Source organism: Podarcis gaigeae (genome assembly GCF_964106915.1).
Source record: "Podarcis gaigeae genome assembly, chromosome: 7".
Classification (NCBI taxonomy): Eukaryota; Metazoa; Chordata; class Lepidosauria; order Squamata; family Lacertidae; genus Podarcis; species Podarcis gaigeae.
In genome coordinates, this window is record NC_139683.1 from 38937577 (window position 1) to 38944759 (window position 7183).

Consider the following 7183-nt stretch of genomic DNA (forward strand, 5'->3'; position numbering starts at 1 on the left):
CTATGGGATATCTAACAATCCTGGATAGCAGCGGGAAACGGCGCTGAAATAAGGGAATTTTCCGCAAAAAAAGGGAAGGTTGACAGCTATGCCAGGATCCCTTTGAAAAAAACAAGTGAAAGGCAAAGCCAATATGCCATTCAAACTGCTGTGTGCCTCACTGCCTGGAAAAGGAAAGGTGATGAGTGACTTATCTAAACCTAATGAAGTCATCTGGCTCTTTCAGCAGCCTCCTTTGTAATATATGGCCATAATAATGTGGCAGGCGGATGCCAAAATTGTACAAAGTACAGCACGGCAGTAGTTCAATTTTGAACTGTCTTAATTTTTTTCCCCCTATTAAAGCCTCTCTAATTTTAGCACCATTTTGACTGCCAAGAGCTAGAAATAAAAACCTATCTGTGACTGAAGACAAAAGATGTAAATATAACTGGAGTTTTATCTCTGTGGCTGCCACACTTACTGCCCATTCTTAATGTATGTTTACCCAGACGTACTTCCCAAACACTTAAATGGGTTTATTCCCAAATAGGTTTACAGAAGATTGCACAGGAACTTTCTCAGATCCAACAATAAAAAGGACAGAGTAGAATAGAAAGAATTGTGACAGAAGGGAGCCTCTGTCTCAGGTCTGTCCTTCATTTTGAAGCAAACAACCATCTTCCCTCAAGGTACTAAGGCACTGGCCCTTCCAAAGGATCTCAGGCAGCCTTAGAAAGCTGTTGCTTTTAAACTGTCTGCTGGTGTTTCTGTTATTAATTGCTGTTGCTGTTGTTAGTCACTTTTTTCCAAAAAATGAATCTCAATGGTAATGTACTGATGCTGCTATAGTTGTGTTGTATTTTGCTATTTTTGTAAGACACCTTACATTATGTGAGGGAAGTTGGAGTATCAATATTTTTAAGCAAAATAAGCCACATATACACATATATACATGTCAGGAAAGGTACTTCATTTGCCTAAAGTTACATAAAACTAGTCACTTGATAAGCACTTTTAGAAATGGCTATTTTGCTTGAAAGCCCCACTCACCTTACATAGATCAGGTATGGGAAACCTTTCTCAGCCCAGGGATGGATCTAGATACAGGAAAAGATGCTAAAAATAAGCCAGAAATTAGATAGTTATAACAAAAGAAAGAAATCCCTATGGAAAACCGCGTTTCAAAATTTACTGCTCTCTGGCACAATCAGGTGTTGCATGTTTATAGCACATTCAAATTGCTGTTTCTTTAATAATGTAGCTGAGACCCAAGTCTTCATTCCTTTCTGGGCAACCTTCCACGGACCACATGCTAGTGGTTGGCAAAATCACAAACTAGATTTCTTCTTGAAAGTTCTTTGTTTAGTTTCTGAACATTTTCCAGTCACATCAATGCCAACTTTTCTGAAACCATAACAATGTCTATATTCCCCAACTTGCTGAATTCTTTAAAATTCAACCAAAGGATTTTTCAGATATCTATAATCATCATTTTAAAAGTGTCTAGAAGAAACAGGTGTGAGAACAGGAAAATTAAAAGCCTAAGAGATTTCCGAGTTCCAAGAAGAACAGAAAAGCATTTAAAGATATAATGCTATAAAAGATAAACATGTTACAAAATATGTTTAACTGGAAGTCTGCTATGCAACAAAGCAGTCCTTTGGGATTCCAGAGACAGACACACACACACACACACACACACACACACACACACCAGAGGGAAAATATTTCCCATGTTTTCAGAAGAATTGAAAGAAACAAGTTGAAGTTTTACCTCAGTCTTTCTTTTCTAGAAAGGCGGCAGGGAAAGTTTAAAGGTTTCATAAAAGAAACACATGTGACTGTTAGGAATTAAATTAAATCTAAGGATGAGCTTCACATATTCTGGAAGAACTGCTCACACAGTCAAGGTCAGGATAAATTGAAAAGTAAAGCACAAATGTATTGTTGTCTGCTGCAGATTGGCTTTTCCTTGCCAGAACAAAGTGTATGTGCTCTCCACAGAATTTTTGGCAAAACTGTACCATGTCAAACTTGTGAGCTTTGATCAGCAAGCAACAATCGGACTCACCAAGCAACAACTGGCTGATTGAAAGGACAGTTAAGAAACCCAATAGATGCTCATTTAGATTTGGAATGAGAGCATCCTCACATAGAGAAGAATAGCACAGTATAAAAGAAAGCTATCAAAGGAAGGGGATAATAATCAGAATGGCCAGACTGTGGTGTTTTTTTAAAGATGCATGAACAAGTTCACCCCAACACACAAACCCCAATGTCTGTCACATACATCTTTCATTGCAGGTAACTGAGAATGAGGGTGCTTAAGGGAACCTATTTGCATACATTGTGGCATGGTCTTCTGATGGGTAGGCCTGACACTTTTTCTTTCTATAATAGGATGCACCGAGAATAGCAGGCCTTTATCAGGCTTTATTGCCACTTGACAGGATAGAAAGCCCCTGCTGTGGTAAGCTGTGAACTAATGCAGCACACACACAACCTCACATTTGTATTCTACAGCAGTTGATCCAAAAATAACACCTCCTTGGGTCTCATCCATAAATATGCATTGAAAGGAACTTGGGGCAGGATCTCCTCTATTTATCTAGATCACAAAGGTAGTCAAGGCTATTCTTATTCTTATTCTTATTTCTTAAAGTTGCATGCTGCCCTATACCTGCAGGTCTCAGGGCTGTTGACAAGATAAAATCACAATATAAAAACATAAAATACATAGTAATTGTTGATAATAATAACCCACACACACCCTGCACACATTTTAAAAGAGCACTAGATGTCAGTCAATCAAAGGTCTGGTTAAAGAGGAATGTTTTTGCCTGGCACCAAAAGGTGTATAATGAAGACATCAGCTGAAACTCCCTGGGGAAAGCATTCTACGAAAAGGGAGCCGCCTATATGACTCTGGCTATCATGTTCCCAGCTTCCAGTGCAAACCTATGCAGGTTTATTAAGAAACAATTTCTTTTCAGTTCAATGGGCTTACTCCCAAGTAAGAGTGATGCACAGAGGATTGCAGCTAAGTTAGTCTTCCCCTCCCCCCCTTTTTTACAAAAATTAAACCTCAAGTATTAATGTGAATTTCACTTGTATAAACATGACAAGGACTAGTGCTCCCCTTGCATATTAATAGAATTTAACTTAAGCCCTATCATTTTCTTACAACTGTTGACTATCTGGGTCATGCTCAAGGAACCTTAACAGTATGTCACTATGCTTAAGTCAATCAGAAACAAAGAACCCACCATGATTTCATATTCCGTTTACAGTTTCTAAGGACACTGTGTATTCTTTCTAACCTAAGTGATACCGTACCAAGGCAGTGGAATGTGTATAAACAATATCTGGAGGAGTATTGCCATGGTGCAAATAGTAGAAAAAGTCAACAGGGATTACAACTTGGCAAATGTGTCAGAAAACAAAGAAGGGCTAATGATTGCATGGGCATGTAAATAAGTGACACTCCTTTGGGAAATAAATTGCATCTCAATAATAGCAACAAAATATTCATAAATGAAACCAAACAAAGTATTAGCGATTTGTTTCTTGACTCAAGTCTCCATCAATGCAAGGTAAGGTCCCACTGAATGCAGTGCAGTAACACCCTAGTCCACAGTATTTTGTATTGGTGTACTTGCGATAAGAGAAGCTACAGTAATGTCTTTTTTTCTGACTCTGTACAGTTTTAGGGTGGTAGTGGTGGTCTGTCACATACTAAATACAAAATTTGTGGTTTAACAACTTTTGGGATTGGGCATTAAGCCAGCCGCACCACAAGTATAATTGCAATAGTGATTCTTGGAGTGGCATTAAAAAAGTCATTGCCTTGGGTGGATTCACCTAATGCAGGGGTCGGCAAGGCTTACCGGGGGTGGGCCAGATCACTCCCTCAGAGATCCTTCGTGGGCCAGACCGGCACAGTACCGGTCTGGGCATGTGCAGAAGCGATTTCCAGCACCGTGGACATGTCCAGATGCGATTTCCGGAGCCATGGAAGAGAGTCCCCATGCCATGCTACACCGGTTTAGCGCAGCATGCAAGGACTTGCTGAGTGGGCAGCTCAGTTCGGGGGTGGCTCATGGGCCGGTTAAGTGACCCTCATGGGCTGCTTCTGGCCCATGGGCCTTAGGTTGTGACCTCTGACCTAATGAGTCCTGTCAGGGGATGAGGGTTTCTGCTTTGCAATGGGGCTTGCATCTCCCATCATCCCAGCTCTGGGGGAATCAGGAGAACCCCTAGGACAGCATGCATGGAAAAGAGGGGAGATCATTCTCTCAGGCAAGCTGTAATGCTTGGGTTGACAAAATGCTCACCATAGTGCAATGTTGAATTCTGCCCCATGACTTTATCTACCTTTTCTTGGCATTTGTTAAGTTAGACTACAGTATTTTCAGTACATTCCACAGCTTACCAGTGGTCTAAAATAGCCATGGGTGGACTCTTAGCTCATTATTATTATTATTACTATTTATTATTTGATTTACAATTTATTATCAAAAATATCATTGATCATAATCTCTAGTGTCACATTGGTTGTAGTCTGTACATTGTAGTACCGTACATAATCAACTATTATTATACAATTCAATGCTCCTGCTCTCTCATGCTTGATATTTTGCTTCATCTTATTTACCATCCTAAGTGTCTTTTCTTTTGATTTTGTATTATATTTGTTGTATCATTGAAAATCAATTAAAATAAAATAAAATGGAAAAGAGACAGGTTTACTCTGATTAATCACACTGCAAGCTGATCCCTCAAAGTTTATCCTTATGATAAAACCGTGTGTGTATGTGTGCATGTGTGCGTGTGTACACATACATATACATATATCCAACAACACAGCCCATTTTATGCAAGAGAAAGGAAAAATAGGTTGTTAAGTACTAGGGTATTACATTTGTGAAACCTTGTACTTCATAGTCCAACCAGTGTAATCATATAGGGTACTTTAGTCATGTTTAGGATAAGGATGCACTTCCCCATTTTAAACATTCTCAGTCCTTCCTAAGATTGACACAGATATTAATCTAATGCCAGGCAAAGAACAAAAATACCAAAAACATATGTAATGAAGCCGTCACAACCCAAAGTAATCACAGAACAGCTCGCTCCCTGGTATCCAAATGTGGCCACAATAAATTCACTGAGATAAATACAGTATTTAAGGATACATTCCCAGGATGCACTTAAATTAGGAACCACTTACAGGTTTGAAGCTCTTTGAGATAATATAGGAAGCTGTAGGGAAGAACTTTCTTAAAAAATCAAAGTTGCAAGATGTTCCTGTAGAACTGAAGCTCTCATCTCACCTGTGCTGCTATGATACACTGTAGACACTCGCCTTGTGCAAGTGTGTTGACACAATGTTAATGCCAGCATTACCTATAGCAACAACAAACAAGCTTCTATCAACAGAGGAACTGTGTATTATTTCCCGATTATTGCTGTAGTCACTCTCCTCAATGTGGTACATGAATTAAACATCATCAGGATCAATACTACGGGAATACTACACCTACAGACTCACTGATGCCACAGTCCTAAATACATTTAGCAGATCTTCAGTAGAATGCGCTTCCAAGCCACTGTGTTTAGAATCACAGCAGTGTGGTCTGGTCCTGTGGGTGTTTACTTGGAAGTAAGTTACACTGTGCTCCAGAGGACATGCTTCTCTGTGGTGTGCACAGTCTTGCAGTTCTAGCCTCTTTCCAACTTACTGTATCCCTCACAAACTGCAGCTGTTTCAAAGGAAGTATAACTCTGACTTGCACTGGAGACAAAAATGGAAAGGGCGGCACTTTCACACCTTGTTTGTGAGCTGCTGGTTGAATCAGAATGCTTGACTAGGTGAAAGGGGTATACTATTTTCTAAAGGTAATGCTGTAGTCTTAGCTGTCCATATATGGAAATGGTACACTGTGATCATTGCATAGGAATAATGTGTTTCGAAAGCTCCTCCATTGATGTAATCCCAATCCTTATTGGGAGCGAGAAGGGGGTTGGAGTAATTGCAACAAAGTACATTTTTTTTCAAATTGTATTTTTTTGCATGTCAAAACTACTTTATCATAATGTGTCTTCTGTCCCGAAGTCCTATTGTTTTTAATGAAAAACAAGTCTACATTTTTGTGTGAGCCTCCTGTTGTTGTTTGGAAATGTCTGTGAATGTGGAAAAGTGTCACATATCATTGATATATGATCCCAGCAATGGGGAAAGAAATAGAAATGTTCTAATAAAAAATTTTAAATACTGTATTTCAGTGAAATTATAGGCAGTTCCAAATGAATAACCATCCTCATCAGCTACAGCAAAAGCAAAAAAACCTGTCATGTGATATGATAATAATGACTGCAGCTAACAAATAACAAAAAAGGTTTCAGGTTTCTAGTAATTCAGAAAGAAATCAGCTTGAGGGCATGAGGACTTACTACCTCTTAATTGCAGCAATTACAATTCAGGATTTCAAGCCACATAAAATTATATGTGAATGTGAACCAGCAGAGGTGGATGAAGCAAAAAGTTTCAGCAAATAAAATCCCTGGTAGGAGCAATTGTCATGGCACACATCTTGCTCCCCAATAACTATGAAATACTACCCACCCCAAAAACTGGAGGAGCCAAGCATATCTCCCTCTCTCCCTCACACATGCTATTTTAATGAGTTTGTTTCAAGAAATTATCCAAACTATTGAGCAGTTTTCATTCACCACTGGTAAGTCTTCTAAATATCCCCTTATAAACTCTGCAGATGTGTCATATATGTACATCATATAAGCATTTTTTTAAAAAGTGCTGATTTCCACAAATAAAAGTTTTGCTTAAACAATACATTTAAAACGCTATTATAAAGAACGCTCACTGACTTCCACATCCAATTAAGGCTGATTTAAAATAGAAATAATTGCTGAAGTTTTTATCTTGCAGCAGACATCTGTTTCATCCATTTCTAATTCTCTACCTGCACTTGGAAATGATGCATAATAAACACTTCTAATTTGGGCATCATGCTTTCTGTAGAATGCATCAATAAAGGCAACATCAGAATTAGGTATAACTTCACTTCTGTTCAGCTGTGAATAATTAAAAACTAGTGCTTTACATAGCTGCCAGCTTCAGCTTCAACCATTTCACAGATACACTGAGCCTGTTCATGCAGCCAGCCTTGGTTTCCTTATG

At 38.9% G+C, this 7183-nt stretch overlaps 1 protein-coding gene across 4 annotated transcripts in view; it reads right to left on the minus strand.

Annotated features, from left to right (window-relative positions):
* Window positions 1-5386, minus strand: part of RP1 (RP1 axonemal microtubule associated) — a 183530-nt gene extending 178144 nt beyond the window's left edge. Inside the window, exons 1-2 of one of the 4 annotated variants that reach the window (XM_083747508.1) lie at window positions 5213-5335; window positions 1033-1098 (exon numbers count right to left, since the gene is read on the minus strand). The gene's annotated coding sequence lies outside the window, so the exon portion shown is untranslated. Of the gene's footprint in view, window positions 1-1032; window positions 1099-5212 lie in introns of all 4 variants that reach the window. The other 3 variants (XM_083747510.1, XM_083747507.1, XM_083747509.1) reach the window with 3 other exon arrangements.
* Between the last annotated feature and the right edge of the window lie 1797 nt (window positions 5387-7183).